Source organism: Chiloscyllium plagiosum, unplaced genomic scaffold, assembly GCF_037043375.1.
Source record: "Chiloscyllium plagiosum isolate Xiang-an unplaced genomic scaffold, Cpla_swu_hap1 HiC_scaffold_29, whole genome shotgun sequence".
Taxonomy (NCBI): Eukaryota; Metazoa; Chordata; class Chondrichthyes; order Orectolobiformes; family Hemiscylliidae; genus Chiloscyllium; species Chiloscyllium plagiosum.
The window spans coordinates 12259522-12278307 of record NW_028270167.1 but is presented as its reverse complement, the minus strand read 5'-3'; the positions used below and the strand labels follow the sequence as shown (position 1 = coordinate 12278307).

At 43.1% G+C, this 18786-nt stretch overlaps 1 protein-coding gene across 1 annotated transcript in view; it reads left to right on the top strand.

Moving 5' to 3' along the window:
* Positions 1 to 13155: 13155 nt before the first annotated feature.
* LOC122540637 (palmitoyl-protein thioesterase ABHD10, mitochondrial-like) overlaps positions 13156 to 18786 on the top strand; it is a 37773-nt gene continuing 32142 nt past the window's right edge. Inside the window, exon 1 of the mRNA XM_043676624.2 lies at positions 13156 to 13514. The gene's annotated coding sequence lies outside the window, so the exon portion shown is untranslated. The remainder of the gene's footprint in view (positions 13515 to 18786) is intronic.

The window sequence follows — 18786 nt, the reverse complement described above, 5'->3', positions numbered from 1 at the left end:
TGCCTCGTACGTCTCTTTTATATCTTTCCCCTTTCACCCTAAGCATAGTTCTGGACTCCCACACCCCAGGGAAAAGACTTTGTCTATTTATTCTATCCATACCCCTTATAATTTTGTAAACCTCTATCAGGTCACCCCTCAGCCTCCGACGCTCCAGGGAAAACAGCCCCAGCCTGTTCAACTTCTCCCTATAGCTCAAATCCTCCAACCCTGGCAACATCCTTGTAAATCTTTTCTGAACACTTTCAAGTTCCACAACATCTTTCTAATAGGAAGGAGACCAGAATTGCATGCAATATTCCAACAGTGGCCTAACCAATGTCCTGTACAGCCACAACATGACCTCCCAACTCCTGTACTCAATACTCCGACCAATAAAGGAAAACATACCAAACGCCTTCTTCACTATCCTATCTACCTGCGACTCCACTTTCAAGGAGCTATGAATCTGCACTCCAAGGTCTCTTTGTTCAGCAACACTCATAGGATTCTTAAGGAGCTTGTGAGAGTACTTACTGAGATCCCCTCATAGGAGAATGTGGGGCAAAGGGCATAGTCTCAGAATAAAAAGGCACCAATTTAAGGCTGAGATGAAGAGGAATTTATTCTCAGAAGGTTTGCACTCTTTGCAAATCCTTGTTATAGAGAGCTAGAGGGACAGAGTCCTTGTGTATATCTGAGGTGGAGATAGATAGATTCTTGAATAGTTGGGGAATCAAGGGTTTGAGGAAAGGACAGGAAAGTGGATGTGAGGAATATGGGATCAGCCATGATCCTATTGAATGGTGGAGCAGGCTTGATGGGCCGAACAGCCCACTCCTGTTCCTATTTCTTAATGTGGAGGAGCCGGTGTTGGACTAGGGTGGGCAAAGTTAAAGATCACACAACACCAGGTTATAGTCCAACACATTTATCTGGAAGTACTAGCCTTTGAAGTGATGCTCCTTTGTCAGGTAACTGTGGAGCAGGACCATAAGGGTTATGATCCTGCTTTACAGCTACCTGATGAAGAAGCAGCACTCCGAAAGCTAGTACTTCCAAATAAACCTGTTGGACTATAACCTGGTGATGTGTGAATTTTAACTTATTTCTAAAGGTCTTATGGCTGGGAAGGAAGCTCCCCTGCCCATACAGTCTGAGCATTGGAAGGATTTACAAATGTATACTCACAACTTGTTTGGCTGCCTTACAAACATACCTCCCTTTGACTTCAGCACTAAGAGTAGGAATTGAATCTGAGGCCTCTGACTCAGAAGTAGGGACACTACCCACAGTGCCACAAGACATCCAAAGCAAATTGTACCATAGCCAGATGTTGCAGATGCTGGCAATTTTGAACTAATAAACAGAAAATGTTTGAAGTTTTCAACATGTTTAGAACCATCTCTGGAGGATAAAACAGAGGTCAATGACCTTCCACCAAAGCAATTTTCTGCTACTCTCTCCACACACCACCTGAGCATTTACAGCATCCTCTATTTTTATTTAACAGCAACTTATATTTTTGTAGCACTTTTTAACATAATAAAATGTCCCAAGGCACTTCACAGGTGTGTTATAAAACAAAATGTCACAGGGAGCTCAGAAATTCACCAAGGCTCTTTCACAGCATCTTTCAAACTCTCAACCACTTCCATTGACAAGGCGGGAGGATGGGGAGGTAGCGGATTCATGGGAACCACCTGTAAGTTGCCCTCCAAGCCACTCACCATCCTGACTTGGAAATATATCACCATTCTTTCAGTGTTGCTGGGTCAAAATCCTGGAGCTTCCTCCATCATAGCAATGTGGGTGCATCCACATCAATGGCTTGCAGTGATACAAAAATGGCAGGTCACCTTCTCCATGGCAACAAGAATATGGTGGTCCAGCCTGAAATAACTCCACAGAGGCTGGTATCTCCACAGACACTGATCCAGCTCTCTGTGACACTCCTTTTCTTATCTCTCAGCCAGGACTCCCTGATTGGACCAGATTAACAACCCCCCAATCAGGGAACTCATATTCTATGAGGTCCACTTGGTTGACCTTGTTACAATCACTACACAGCCAATGAAGCCTACATCTCCTGAATGAATAATCATTTTGAAAAAAATGTTTATCCTTGAGCAGACAGACTAAAGTTTGGTCAAAGGGATAGATTTTAAGGAATATCTTAAGGGAGAGAAAAGAGATGGCAATGTGGGGATGGGGGCAACATTTGAGAGTTGAGGATGCAGAACGCTGAAGACACAGCTACCAATAATGAAACAAGAAGTTTGACCAGATAAAGAGAATATAGTAGGTTGAAAGACCACTAGCACCATAACATATAAAATTGACTTAAAAGAAATCAATGAGAAAACTAAGTTACACAGCTATGACAATAACATTTGTTAATATCACTACGAGACCTTTTTCTTCATTGTTTTTTTACCCATGATTTTCTTACTTTATCTTCAGAAGGCAGCTTCAATTGTTGGAATTGGGAGCTTTGTTTGATCTTTCTTTCCAACAGTTCTTCCTTGGATGTTGAGTTCCACTGATGATGGGTGAGGACTGGCAGTGCTTACGAATATATGCTTAATGGAGGGCTAGTGTATGAGCATTAGACACCCCGAGCGAACCTTCAGCTTTGCCTCCCGTTCCACACCCCCCATAATTAGCTATAGAAAATGAGCACAGTAAAATAATGCTAACATTTGTTCCCATCAGTCACAGTCCCAAGCAACTTTTAGAAATGGTCAAACCCATAGGTAGGTGTTGTGCCTGGCCTGTTCTCCCTCTGGGGTCAGCCTCTGTCTATCTAACACCATGTTCCCTCAGTGTTACTCATTAGATTTACACGGTCAACACTCACATCACTTCTAAGTCATGCAAAAGTTTTCTGTTTAGTTGAGAATGTGGAACTCTAAAGTAACTGGCATCTTTTTATTAACAGACAGCAGCCATTCCTGGGGAAAGAGGCAGAAGGAAGCAGGAATGGAAAGGGACTTGCAACTGGCAGACCAAGGTGCACTTGCAGGGGGTGGGGTGCAAGGGAAAGGAAAGCTATGATTGGATGGTCAGTAAGTAGGGGAAGGAAATGGGAAGCTGTGATTGGAAGATTAGCTAACACTGGAGAAGGGAAGATTTTGATTGGTGGATCAGTGAGCAGCGAGAAAAGGGAGGTTGTGATTGGTGAATCATTGAGCAACGGGGGAAAGGGGAGGTTGTAATTGGTGGATCAGCGAGCAACGAGGGAAAGGGAAGGTTGTGATTGGTGGATCAGTGAGCAGCAAGGAAAGGGAGGCTGTGATTGGTGGATCAGTGAGCAGCGAGGGAAAGGGGAGGTTGTGATTGGTGGATCAGTGAGCAGCAAGGAAAGGGAGGCTGTGATTGGTGGATCAGTGAGCAGCGAGGGAAAGGTGAGGTTGTGATTGGTGGATCAGTGAGCAGCAAGGACAGGGAGGCTGTGATTGGTGGATCAGTGAGCAGCGAGGGAAAGGGGAGGTTGTGATTGGTGGATCAGTGAGCTGAGAGGGAAGGGCGATTGTGGTTTTTGTAATTATAGCTGTCTGACTTACTGAAATTATTGACACGAATTGTATGGTTAACAGAGTTGATTGAAGACGAATACGTCAGCTGCTTTAAGTGTTGTCAGATGTAATTTTGAGGTATGATCATAGTCAAGTGAATAGGCAAGCATCTAATGAACAGGTATAACATACTCCAGCAGATGGGAGAGAAAATTAGAGGGGAGTTTGTACCTGGGCAGTCAGTAATAAGGTGGTGATTTACATTACTGTTCAACAAAGCTGTCTGGTTGGAAGTTCACTTGGATGAGGAATAGCTTTTCAAAACATTCTTCCAGAGATGTGAGCAAGGTAGCATTATATTGCCGTTGAACTGTGTGGTTCTCTTAGAGAGTTAGAGTTAACATTGATGTCAGATTGGGTAGATTTCCATCTTCGAAAGGGGTATTAGAAAACAAATGTGTTTTTAACCATAATTGATTACATTAACAGTGAGGAAATAAAGAACTAATTGAATTTAAATTTTGGGATTTGAATCTACTCTCCAGAACGTTACGCTGGGTCTCCAGACGGCTAGGTCTAATGACCTGCCGGTCTATTATTATGATCCCACTATCATCCAAGATGCAATGATTGGTGATTTACAGGAAATACTTTTGAGGGTGGGAACCAAAATTTGACTGGGGAGGTGCTGTGGGACTAGAGGGCATCAGTTTAAGGTTAGAAGGGAAAGAATAAAAGGGAACCTGAGGGGCAACCTTTTTACACAGAGGGTGGTGTGCACGTGTAATGAGATGCCAATGGAAGTGGTTGAGGTGGGGACATTGGAGGGGTGAACTTATTCTACTGTCAGAACATTGCCAGAGTTCACAGATAATGGAGGAGGGAGTGGGCACTGAATATTGTCAGAGTCATGGAGATGAACATCTTTATCAATGGTGGGGGGAGGGGAAGAGACAAGGGAGTTGGAATTAACAAAAGAAAGTATGTTGGCTGTGTCAGACGCCAAAAGCCTGAAATACTGGAGAATATTTTGTTTAATATTCTTGGACGTGTTTCTTCAGGAATAGTCTAACAATTTCATCATATGATTATGTGTTTAGAATGAGAAGTAATTTTTATTTATACCCTACATTTCACAACATCATAAAGCATCTTATGGCCAACTAAATACTTTTACAATGTAGTCACTGTTGGGGAAAGACAGCAGACATATTTAAACCCCTACGAACACCAATGAGTGACCAGATCAACAATGATCTACTGGAACTGGTGAAAAGGCTCCAGAAGCTGATCAGAAGCTGATCTGCTTCTGCATCTGTACACATGATAATTATTGCTTTCAGATTGAAATATTGACCATATGAACTCACTGATTCTCTTCAAATACTGGAAAATTATGTTTTATGTTGCAGTTCCTGGAAATATATCACTGTTCCCTCACTGCATCCCTGCGTTAAGGTGTTGGAAATTCCTGCCTAGCATTACACCTTCCCCACACCACTGTGACAGTCACCCCCAGAGCCTCAAGAACAACTAAGAGCGATGAACAGATGCCAATCTTGCCAGCATTTGCACCATATTTGCAAGAACATTTTTTTTAAAAAAGAAGAAACTTAGAAGAATGTTGGCAGGACTCAACAGTCCAAGTTATAAGGAGAGGTTGGACAAGCTAGGAATCTTTTCTTTAAGAGTGTAGCAGACTGAGGGAGGAATCTTATAGAAGTGTATAAGATCCCGAGAGGCATGGTTAGGTTAGACGCACTCAGTCTTTTCCCCAGGGTTGGGGAATCGAAGACTAGAGGGCATCAGTTTAAGGTTAGAAGGGAAAGAATAAAAGGGAATCTGAGTGGCAATTTTTTTACACAGAGGGTGGTACGCTTTTAGAATGTGGAAGTGGTTGAGGCGAATACGTTAACAACATTTAAATGGCGTTCGGACAAATATATGGATAGGAAAGGGTTGAAGGATATGGGCCAAGTGCAGGGAAATGGGGTTAGTATAGATGGACATTTTGGTCAGCATGGACCAGTTTGGGCCAAAGGGACTGTCTTGGTGCTGTAGGGCTGTAGGACTCTTAAAAACCTTGAGATAATAGATAGCACTGTGTTTTCAGGTTTCCTCTGATGGACAGTATTTTCCGCAGTGCTTTGCCCTGGCTGTACTGATGTGGAGTGCCAGTGTTGGACTGGGATGGACAAAGTCAGAAGTTAAACAATACCAAGTTATAATCCAACAAGCTAATTAAAATTACAAGCTTTTGGAGTGCTGTTCCTTCACCAGGTGAATCTTCTCACTGAGAGACAGGAGTTTTACCAAGGGGTCAGGACGGACACCTGTTATTCCCCATATTCTGAAATTAATCTTTCTCACAGTTCCCTTGGTGTCAAATGTCAATGAGCAAGGAAAGGAGGTAATTCCTGCCCTTTCTTTTGATAAATGGATCCACAGTCGGATGATGAAGTATGAAACTAATATGAAACAAATCTTTTCCTTGACAGTTTCTTTATTTACAGGATGCAGCATTTGCCTCCTCAACCAATGTCTCAGCTGTTTCATGGTCTTCTGTTAATCTATTTAGATATCGTGTGATCAACACCTCCATGGTCGCTGCATCCTGAGGTGGGAGTTAAACTGGAGATTTTTCATAGAATCCCTACAGTGTGGAAACAGGCCATTTGTCCCAACAACTCCACAGCAACCCTCCGAAGAGTAATCCACCCAGACCCATTCCCTAACCAGTTAATCTACATTTACTCTACATTTACCCCTAACTAATGCAGCTAACCTACACATCCCTGAACACTATGGGCAATTTAGCATGGCCAATTCACCTAACCTGCACATTTTTGGACTGTGGGAGGAAACAAGAGCACCCGGAGGAAACCCACGCAGATGCTGGGAGAATGTGCAAACTCCACACAGACAGTTATCCGGTTGGGGAGTGGGGGCAATTGCACAATGCCCTTCAGCTGTAGCTCCCTCTAGTGGGGGCAGTGACAGAGCAGTAATGGCACTGGTCTGGTCGCCCTGGCCGACACGTAACTCCAGACACATGAAAATGTAATTGACCATTAACTCCCTTCTGGGCAATTAGGGATGGAGAATAAATGCTGGCCTAGCCAGCACCCATGGACAAAGAAAACAAAAATTAATAAATAGCTTTTTCCAAACCTCCATTAATTTCCCATGTTGTAACATATTGATTTAAAAATTCTCATCTTTGTATTCAGCTTCAAGATTTTGCCTTCACTTTAGTCTTCTTTGCATTCTTGTATATAACCAATACACTGTTAACTCTTGTCTACTATCCTACCCTCGACTCCAGTTTCTCAGCCATGACCTTCCTGTCCTCTGGCCTCCACTGTCTCATTCCCAAAGAGCTTCTTGAAATACTCCCCTGTGACACTTTCTCCACCCTCCCAACCTCAATACTCTGCTTGTTGCTTTCCTCACTATCTCCAGCTCAGTTTTTTTTTTCTGTTTCGTTGGTTTCTTTTCCTTCCTGGAACACTTTGACAAATTCCTCCTGTTCTCAAGTAACATCCTAAGGAAGTAATTTGGGTTGGATTCAAATTCAATGATTGCAGATTTGGGTCAGTCTCAGTAATGGTTGCTGTGAAACTACCAGCTGCCTCCCAGAAGTCCTTTAGAGAAGAAAATCTATCCTCATTCAGCCATGGAATGCAGTTATGTGAAGGAACTCGACATCTGAGGAATCACAGCACACGGTTTGTGATTTAATTTTTAGCTATACAGTGCATTATTGAAATGAGGGACTGCAATCCTGCAACACCATTTAATTTATTTAAATTCTGAGAACTGTGTGACTTTTTTGCTCACAGGTCTTCTAAGAACGAACAGGTTAATGACTAAGTTTTCCATTCTCTGTTATTTGTAAAAAGATTTGACCATGCGCTCTGTTTATTGGGATCTGTAAACACAACAAATATGATCCCTAGATACTTTGGATATAGGAGACAGAAAAAACAAAGACAATGTGGCTGCTATAGATAATATTAAAGATTTGTATTTTTGAGGCTCAGTGGTTAGCACTGCTGCCTCATGCACCAGGGTCCCAGGTTCGATTCCAGCCTTGGGCGACTGTCTGTGTGGGGTTTGCACATTCACCCTGTGTCTGCGTGGGTTTCCTCTGGGTGCTCCGGTTTCCTCCCATAGTCCAAAGATGTGCAGGTTGGGTGGATTGTCCATGTTAAATGTCAGATTACGGGGATAAAGTAGGACACTGTGTGGAGGGTCATTGTGGACTTGATGGTCTGGATAATATTTCGTAGGGATTCTATGATTCTAAACTTTAACTTCTGTATCACTATAACAAAACATGTTCATATTTTCATTTAGTTTTAGATGTTCATGTTTTGTCATTCAAAAAAATCAGTGCAGGCTCAAAATGAATATATATTCCATTTAATACCCTCTCTCAAGGGGGCTGGAGATGCAGGGGGCACTTAATCAGGCAGGAGGATGCCCAGTAGTGATTCTACTGTCTTTCAACCTTTGATGCCAACATGTGGGAAGGCTCATGGCCAGCTGACCAGCCCCAGCCCTGCTCGAGGCTTTAATGATATTCGAAACTTGTGACCTGCAGGACTGTCATCTTGAAGGAGAATCAAACTCTGCCTCCCAGTGGAAGGAATAGTTCAAAGGCCTTCAGTGCCAGATCCAAGCACATGGCATTGGAAAGGGTAGAGCCCAGTAAGATCTGATCTGCTGCCTGTGACACTCATCCCGTGGATCCCCTCAGTGATACCCCCACTGTCCAGAGGATCTCTCTTGCAGATCCTGGCTCTCTGGTAGGTGCTTCATGGGTCACAGCCTCCACTATGGCTGGTGATACCTGCCTTGGACAACTTGCAACTTCTGATTGGCCAGGAGCTTTCTGGGTCTGGGGTATTTCCATCTCCAGGATCCGCAATCCCAGGGAAGACCCAATGATGCAAGGTCACTCCCTGATCAGCATGGTTGTCTTTCCCCAAAGGAAGGGATGTGTGTCTCTCACCAGCTCTCCCTCTGCTGGGTTAGGCCAGCATTGTCTGGATTAAATACCACCTCTTTTTGAAAACTTCTTCTTCATTTGGAAATGGACAATCATAAAAGCAAAGCAGCATTTTAATTATGTTGATATTCTCTGCCGTAGCGCAAAATCGCAAAAGGAAAGCCAGTTGAGGCCATCATCTTGGTCCCACTTCAGAGACAACCAGAGCAGGTTTGCGTCTTTCCGAGCAATGTTAGTTATAGAGGAATAAAGTTTGTCTGGGCAGCACTGGTGGTATTATAGAGAGAAAGAGATTATCAGATTGTCATCAGAGGGAATGGTGGCATTGTTATAGTTCACTGAACTAGAAGCTAGTGGTCAAGCCTAATTCTCTGGGGATATAGTACTTCTCCTTTCATCATGGTTGGAGGAATTTAAAATTAATTTTAAAACCCAAGGTCAAGGATTAAAATCTAATCAAATTAATGGTCACCAGTACCTTTCAAATCAATTTGATGCTCAGTTGGCTGAATGGCTGGTTTGCTAGACAGATCAATACATACAGTGTGGGTTCACTTCCCACTCTGGACCAAGGTCCTACCCTCTCAACCTCTCCCCTCACCTGAGGGTGTGGTGACCCTCAGGTTAAGCTCACCACCAGTCATCTCTCTCTCTCTCTCTCTAATGAGAGAGTAGCTTTCTGGAACGACCATGACCTGCCATTCCTGTATTGTGACGGAAGAAAATCCAGTCTCCTTACCCTTTTATCTGATCTCAGGGGAATTAGGGATGGGCAACAAATATTGACCATGAATGTAAAGAAAGAGTTGACGATTAGACAGGGAGGGTCGGCTCATTGTGGAGGGGGGTAGATTTCCTTGCAGCTATGAATAGCAGTTTGGGGGGGGGGGCGGGGTGGTGATGGGAAGGGAATTGTTCATGTATATTTTAAAGAAGCAATGACTAGTGTGGGCTTTTTGGATAGATAAACCAATATATTTTTCACTTTTGTTAATTTTTATGTGAGGAATCTTCTGAAGTTTGACATTTGTATGTAAAGCCAGGTATCCATCTGTGTGGAATCAGTCCCCTACATTCTTTTGAAGTAAACTTCTGGTCGTCACTTGAGAGCAAATGGAAGAATTCAGGTTTGCATTGGGAGCATGGAATGGTTAATTGTAACTGAATATTTCTGGTCTGTTCTTCAGGCTCCATTTCCTTTCCCCAAACCATCAATAATAAAGCTTTCTTTGTTTATTTTGGCATTGGGATGGAGGTAATCAGCACAGCAGCATGGGATGTTGATATTATGGTCTTGACATCTTTCACTACTGGCATCAGGATTCCTGATCAGTTCCCATTCATGATGTGAAAATCAGCCTGTTGGACATTAGGATCGTTTGTGAAATAACTCTGCCAGACTCTGTTACGGAATTGTCAGGTTCTATAACTTCCAACTCCAAATCCAACATCACATCTGTAGAGCTTTGAACATAGTCCAAAGTTATCATTTATGTGAAAGCTGACTTCCTTTCGAACTTACCATCATTGTCCTTTTTGGAAAAGAGCTCACAACAATAGGTGTGAAATCAGGTGTCAAAGAGGGAGAGATACAATTTAGTAATGATCTGATTGAAATGACAGGGGTGGTTTGAGGGTCGGATTGGACTGCCCTCTCCCTAAGTACTGAGGTCAGCTGGAGAGCTTTAATGGGGGAGTCAGTTTACTCCAAGATGGTGGCAGAGGGGAAGGCTTCCATTGAAACTCGTCCATTCAGTCTATTTCTTTCTCTTTATTTCCTCTCTTGGTGTTTCTTTTCTTCTTTTCTTCATTCCCAATCTCATGTGGACCTAGCAAGGTGCCCTATTGATCTGGCCTGGCCGGTGGTGGTCTCTTGGCCCGGTCCCTCTGCAACACATGACAGTCTCTCGATCCAGTCTCTCAGTCTGGCATGGCATTGTCTTGGACAAGTATCTTGGCCTGGTGTGGTGGTCTCTCAGCCCAGCGTGGCAGTCTCTCAGTCCAGTCTCTCCGTCCTGTCTCTCGGTACAGTCTCTCAGTCCGGTCTCTCAGTCCAGTCTCTCCGTCCGATCTCTCGGTCGGTCTCTTGGTCCAGTCTCTCGGTCTGATCTCTCAATCCGGTCTCTTAGTCCAGTCTCTTGGTCTGGTCTCTTGGTCCGGTCTCTCAGTCGGTCTCTTGGTCCGGTCTCTCAGTCGGTCTCTTGGTCCTGTCTCTCAGTCCGGTCTTTCAGTCCGGTCTCTCTGTCCGATCTCTCGGTCAGTCTCTCGGTCCAGTCTCTCGGACTGATCTCTCGATCCGGTCTCTCAGTCCGGTCTCTTGGTCTGGTCTCTCGGTCTGGTCTCTCAGTCGGTCTCTCGGTCCGGTCTCTCAGTCCGGTCTCTCAGTCCGGTCTTTCAGTCCGCTCTCTCGGTCCTGTCTCTCAGTCCAGTCTCTCAGTCCGGTCTCTCGGCCAGGTCTCTCGGTCCGTTCACTCAGCCCAGTGTGGGTGTACCTTTGCTGGGCATCTTAATGTGCAAGTGGATCCTGCCAGGAATGTTCCAGAGGCAGCAGGAGGAGACGAGGGAAGCAGCAGCTTTAGCAGCAACAGCGGCGATGTCATCACGGCCCAGCAGGAAGAGCGAGCGATGAGGGTGATCCCTGGGATCTGCGGCATTAGGAAGAGGCAGCTAAGGTCTCCTGGAGAGCAAGCTAAGTGGAGGACTCATCAAAGTTGAACTTTTAACTTTTTCCTTTACTTTTCTAGTTTATATTAAGAAGGACTTTAATGTTAATTATTACCTCATTTCTTTACTTTTTTCCTTGTTCTGTGAAGATAATGCTTAATCTTTTTAACTTTTGCTACTTTCTACTGAAGTATTTTGTACCAAGGCATCTTTGTGCCTAAGATGGTATGTGGTGACATTATACAATTTTCACTGTTCTCCTGTGCTTCTGTACTTGAGTACACGTAACAATAAAATCTAAATCTAAGTTAGCTCAAATAGCAGGTCTGCAATGCAAAATAATGTCAACATCATGGGTTCAATTTCCACATTGGTTGAGTTTACCGTGAAGGATTCACTCCCCCTTCTCCTGAGGTTAAGCCACCACCAGTGTCTATCTCTAATGTGAGAGCAGCCCAATGGTTCTAGTCAGACTATGGTGACATTACCTTATACCTCCTAATAAATTGCTAGAAAATGGCAGGTGGGATATAAATTGCAGAGAGCAAGGGCTAGATAGGAGTGTGTCAAGCCACGGTTCTGATCACGAGGTCCGTATGAAGTCATTACCATTAAAAGCCAAATGTCAAGTTGTTTATGCCTGACATTTGAAGTTCTGAGGTTGAAGAATTGAAATTATTGTCTGGTTTCTGCTTCTGCTTGTGATCTGCAACTTCAGCGTTATGCATGAACTGTGTTCCAGTTTGTATGTGCTGTTGTGCCAGCAGCTATCAGTGTTTAAGTCTGTTCTGTATCTCATTGGTTTACTTTGATTCCAAAGATAATTTATTTTTATGACATGGATGATGTTGGTTTTTTGAGATCTATCTTCCAATTCGAGGTCCAGAGTTCAGCCCAAAAATCTGTTTATTTGACATCTTTACAAAGTTTACAGAGGATTGAAATGTTTCCAATATTTTATGAACTAGTGTCACAAAGCTAGTCCCTTTTTTTCTAAGAGCTGTTCCTTGGTTCAAGGAGACTCTGTACTTGATTTTTTTCAGAGGGGCAATAAACTGGGCTGGACTCCGATCAGTCTGGTTTGGTACAGAGATGAAAAGGATTTTGAGAGGCCTTTTGTTTGCATGTAAACAGATCTGACTTCAGGCCAAAGTGGTTATGCTTTAGAAGTATAAAGAGAGGGGAGTGGTCAGATCTCTAGCTAGCTGACTGAGTAGTTTTAGTTCAGTCTTGAACTGGGAAGTTCAACGGGGAGCTGTGTGGAAACTCTCTCTCTTACTCTCACTTCAACTTAAACCTGTAAGCATGTGTTCCATTTATACTGTTTTTTAAAGGGAGCTTGCTTATTGGGACTGTTGTGTGTATTCAGAACATCATAATAAAGTCTAGCTGGATAGGTTGAGTTCTGTAGGGGTTTTTTATTCTGTTCTTTGTGTTTCATTGTGTAATTTTGTGAATAAAGTTTTTGTCTGTTTTAAAATCTAGTTGTCAACCTAGCTATCTTACTCTGGGTAATTTTCACTGTACACTTACCAAAACAAATTGCAAAGTTAGGTTTAGGGCTATCTGCTTAAGAATGTTTTGAGTGGTCTGGCCTAGTCCATAATACTAGAGTAGGTTAAAAAGGTTCCAACTGTAAAAAACTGATGTCCTGAGTGAAATATCAAAGACGGAGAGTGTTGTTCAGATGAGACAACAGTGATTACTATCAAATAAACCTGCTTTAAATTATTTTTTTGCTTTAATACATGATTAGACTATTTGATACAACATATGCATTAGGATGTAGACCACTCAGTCCTTCATAGTTATTCCCCCATTCGATCAGATCATAGCTGATATGCTTGTGTTTTGGATTCCACATTCACATCTACACCTGATATAGCTTCATTCCCATGCCTAACAAGATTCTATCTACTCCCCATCCTCTCCCTTCTCTGGCAGAGTTTCTGAGGAAATGTGTAAGGCTACTCAATGGCAAACTGAACAGTTGGATAGGACAAGACAACAGCCAATCTTAGTGGGATCCAAGCTTGCGTCAAACCACCTTCCTTTTCAAATTTGAAAGATGGACGTCTGCTTGATCAATGCATGAAGAAACCTAGGAACATTTTCTTTATCGAGGTGTGACTGCTGAGAATTTGACAGTTCAACTTTGCAGCACAGAGTTAGTAAAGAACAATGGACTTGAGGAGATTGAAGTTGTCATTAGTCGTCCCTGACAAGTGATCATGGAGGATATCAACCACTTTGGAGACAAAGTTTCCATTAGCCAGGAGTGGAAAACTTGAATGGAGATCAGGAAGGAGCCAATCAGCACTATTCATACTGATGCCATGGTGAGTCTGATTATTCCAAGGAGATGACTTTATTATATCATGTCCTCATTGTTTTTATCATTTAATGTGTACTCAAGTTGACTTCCATTGTTGAACTCAATTGTCGTGAGATGAACAACATCGTGGGAAAAGTACTGTTTTCTACAATTTTGGTCATTAGTTTTGGGCAATACACATCTGAAGGGATTTTTTGGTTTTGGTGATGCAAGATTGACCCAGAATAATACTAGGGGTTGAAAGATTAAATTATGAGGTTAGCTTGCATCCTTTGAATATTGAAGATTAAAGGAAAAACTGACTGCAGTGTTTAAAACACCAAATGGACTTGAAAGGTTAGATACTAGTAGTGAATGTAAAGAAGTCAGCCAGGTGGACTCATAGAATATGAGTTCCCTGATTGAGGCTGTTAATCTGGTCCAATCAAGGAGCCCTGGCTGACACGTTAGAACAGGAGTGTCAGACATCCTGTTCACTCTGAGAGCTGGCTCTGAGAGAGCTGGATCAGTGTCAAGGACTCTCCGTGTGTAAGTAAAGGGGGACTTGGTGACAGGATACCAGTCTCAGTGGAGTTATTTCAATATTTAGAAATTTTTCCTCTGTTGGGAGAATTAAGAAAATAGTTAAAATAAGAACAAGGCTATTCAGGAGTGAAATCAGGAAGCATTCTTTTACATGAAAGCACTAGAAATCTAAAACTCCCTCTCTGAAAAGACAAGGGACACAAGGACAACTGGAGTTTTGACTGAACTAGGTGGGTTTTAGTTGATCAGGAGTAATGAGGCATATGGAGCAAAGGTAGACAAATGAGATAAGGTGCGGATTAGCCTTGAATTAATTGAATGCTGCAGTGCATCTGAGGGACTAAATGGTCTCTTCCAATTCCTAATATCATAACTTTACTTAAAAATCAACCCTGGTCACTGTGACATCATTGGAGCCAAACCAGATAGTACAATTGGCCATAGTTTAATATTAATCTACCTCTAAACATAAACTATGTTTATAATGAATGTATTTTTGCAGTATAAAAGAACATATTATGCAGAAGTCATGGAATATGATTCATATCCCATTTGTCTGGAAGAGTTCTGTCACAAGTTTGTCATTCTTGAATTTTGGATTAGCAAACAGATCATTCTTCTCTCTCCATTTAGTGCCAGCTGCAGTATCAGAAATCTTTTTGTAATAGTTTTGTAATCTCAGAATGCTCAGAAAACCTGTAACTTTTCCTGCATTCAGTCATAACTTTGAACTTTCATTCTACAATCCCGCCTCACTGCAGAAATTCCTCTTTGACACTATCTATGTCACAGGTTACAACTTCTATTACCTGCTGTCTGAAAACAAACGACCAATTTTATTTCGAGTTCTGCTTAACAGTTTGCTGACTTATCAGATAAACTCATGAACCTTGAGAGGTCAGCCTGAGGTGATAGGCTGATGATTAGGAAACTATACTTCCATTGTGACATAGTGGGCAGAAGTCATGATTGGGAGTGTGGATTTGAATGCTGAATTTAAGTTTAATTAACCTGGAATACAAACTGTTCTTAAATGACAAGGAATGGTATGGTGGCTCAGTAACGTGCCTTACAGTGCTGGGAACCCGGGTCCGAATCCAAATTTGGGCAACTGTCTACGTGGAGTTTGCATGTTCTCCCTGTGTCTGCATGGGTTTCCTTCCACAGTCCCCAGATTTACAAGTTAGATGGATTGGCCATGCTAAATTGCCCATAGTACCCAAGGATGTGCAGGTTAGGTGGATTAGCCATGGGAAATGCAGGATTACAGGGAAAGAGTGGAGGGGTAGCTTGGGCGGGATGCTCTTCAGAGGGTCAGTGTCAACTCGAAGGGCTAAATGGCCTGTTCCGCACTGTAGGGATTCTATGATTCTCTAAGACAATGCTACAAAACCATCATTGATTGTTGTGAATTCACTTAGAGTTCACTAATTCTCTTTCGAGTAGAAAATCTGTCATCCTCCCTGTATGAGACTCCAAATGTAGTCTGGTTGACTACCAACTGACCTCTGAAATAGCTGCATAAGCCATTCTAATTCAAGGGTATATATGGATAAATAAATTATACAAATCTTGTGTTCGACCACCTGGGAGGGATGGAAGAAATATCAAAGGGAAGTCACTCATCCAGGACCTAGCTGATAGCTTCAGAATAAACATGGCTGGAAACCTGGAAGTATGTTTTCCCAAAGCAATATGCAGAGTTGGAAAAGATAGGGTTCCCCCCACCTTGTCTCAGTCAAATCCCTCAAACTCAGCACCGCCTTCCTAACCTGCAATCATCTTCCTGACCTCTCCGCCCCACCCCACTCCGGCCTATCACCCTCACCTTGACCTCCCTCCACCTATCACATTTCCAAAGCCCCTCCCCCAAGTCCCTCCTCCCTACCTTTTATCTTAGCCTGCTGGACACACTTTCCTCTTTCCTGAAGAAGGGCTTATGCCCGAAACGTCGATTCTCCTGTTCCTTGGATGTTGCCTGACCTGCTGCACTTTTCCAGCAACACATTTTCAGCCCACATTACTTTTGCAGTCTCATATGGACAAGGATAACAAATTTTGATATAGAATGCCAACAGTGTGGAAACAGGCCCTTCAGCCCAACCCAACCCTCCAAAAGAGTAACCTACCTAGACCCATTCCCCGACTGCTCTACATTTACCCCAGACTAATGCACCTAACTTACAGGTCCCTGAAATCTACGGGCAATTTAGTATGGCCAATTCACCTGACCTGCACATCTTTTGACTGTGGAAAGAAACCGGAGCACCCAGAGGAAATCCACGTAGGCACCGGGAGAATGTGTATACTCCACACGAACAATCATCCGAGGCGGGAATTGAACCCAAGTTCCTGGTGCTGTGAGGCAACAGTGCTAACTGCTGAGCCACCATGCCACCCCCTAATTTCCTTCCCTAAAGAGTATTAGTGAACCTGAAGGGAATTCACAACAATTGATGAGGGCATTCTCATTGAAATTAGCTTTGTAATCCAGACTAATTATACTTAAATTCAGGACTCAAAACCATACTCCCAGACATTTATCTAGGTTTGTGGAACTAAGTTGGCTGGACACTGGTTTGTGATGGAAAATATTACCAACAGTATGGATTCAATTCCTGTAGTGGTCTTAGGTTACCATGAGGAACTCTCTTTTTTGACCTCTCCACTTGGATGAGCTGAGATGACTCTTAGGATAGACTATCACCAGTTGTCTCTTTCTAATGAGGGAGCAGGACTATGGTAACATTACTTTGCAGTCCAGTAATATTACCACAAACCACCTCCTCCTGCATGTCATGTTGTTTGCCATCAGTTCTGATAATAATATGTATTCACAAATATTGTTGAAGTATCACCTACAAACAGACCCCACCACCAGAGATATATTTCCCTCCTCACTCCTATCTACTTTCCGTAAAGACCATTCCCTCCGTGACTGCCTTGTCAGGTCCACCCTCCCCTCCTAGCATCTTCCCCTGCCATCGCAGGAATTGCAAAACCTGAGGCAACACCTCCCCCCTCACCTCTGTCCAAGGCCCCAAAGAGCCTTCCACATCCATCAGAGATTTACCTGCACTTCTACACATGTGATTTACTGTATCCATTGCTCCTGATGCGGTCTCCTCTACATTGGGAAGATTGGACGCCTACTCGCAGAGCACTTCAGAGAACATCTCCAGAACACCCGCACCAACTAACCCCACCACCCCGTGTCTGAACACTTCAACTCCCCTTCCCACTCTGCCAAGGACGTGCAAGTCCTGGGCCTCCTCCACCGCCACTCCCTAACCACTCGCCACCTGGAGGAAAAACATCTCATCTTCTGCCTCAGGACCCTCCAACCACATGGCATCAAAGTGGATTTCACCAGTTTCCTCATTTCCCCTCCTCCCTCTTTATTCCAGTTCCAACCTTCCAACTTGGCACTGTCCTCATGCCCTGTCCTACCTGTCCATCTTCCTTCCCACCCATCCGCTCCACCCTCCTCTCCGACCTATCACCTTTACCCCCACCTCCATCCAACTATTGCACTCTCACCTACCTTCTCCCCAACCCCCACCCCCTCCCATTTATCTCTCCACCCCCGAGGCTCCCAGCCTCATTCCTGATGAAGGGCTTTTGCCCGAAACGTTGATTCTCCTGCTCCTTGGATGCTGCCTGACTTGCTGTGCTTTTCCAGCACCGCACTCTCAACTCTGATCACCAGGATTTGCAGTCCTCACTTTCTCCTATCTTTACAAGATACCTTGTAAGTGGGTGCTGACCCTATAAAACAGGTCTCAGTGGCAATACTGCAAAATAAACTGGGCAGGCATCCTCTGGTGCTTCATTTTGCTGATGTACTACCGGTAAAAATGCATACAATTTTTACACATAATAAGCTTTTCAAGTATGGAAACAGATTTGTAAAAGGAGCTGTTTTCATTCCTTACTTCCTTATCACACCTAATGAAAGCCAGACACTCGCTGCAGAGTGACAACCATAACTATTAGGATTTCAAAACTAGAGGGCATAGTTTTAACGTGAGAGGGGAGAGACTTTTAAAGGTACCTGAGGGCAGCTTTTTCACACAGACGGTGGTGCATATATGGAATTAACTGCCAGAGAAAGTAGTTCATGCAGGTATAGATACAACATTTCAAAGACATTTGAATAGATATATGAGCAGGAAACGTATAGAGGGATATGTGCCAAACATAGGCAAATGGGACTGGTTTAGTTTGGGAAATGTGTGCAGGATCGCAGAGTTGGGATGACTGTTCTGTTTTCATGCTGTATGACTCTATGACTAACAGGTGTAATATCGACCTTTTCCAAGAGGAAACGTATGAAGGAATTCCAGTGAAACTGCCAGTATCAATTATATCTCCACATAACTTTTCAGTCCAACTGCTGAGTGTCACACTCAAATCTCTGCCTCTAAACCAAAACAGTTCCTGACATTAAGTAGGCAAAATGAGGGATTCTGGCATTGTCTTTGCATTATTTATAAGCATTCTTACATTCTTGTTAAAGATTAACTAAAATATTTTTACTTTAACAAAATAAATTAGTGGAGCGAGGAGCTGTAAAAGCAAACACAAGTTCTGCAACTCATGTTAGTGTAAAGTTTGAATTTACGTTACAGAAAGTCCTTTGAAGATAACATGATTACCGAATGATTCAAAGAAAGATTTATACAACTTCTAATGCTTAATCCTTAACCACCAACAAACTCAGTACTTGCCCCCTTCGTTTCCTGGAGTGT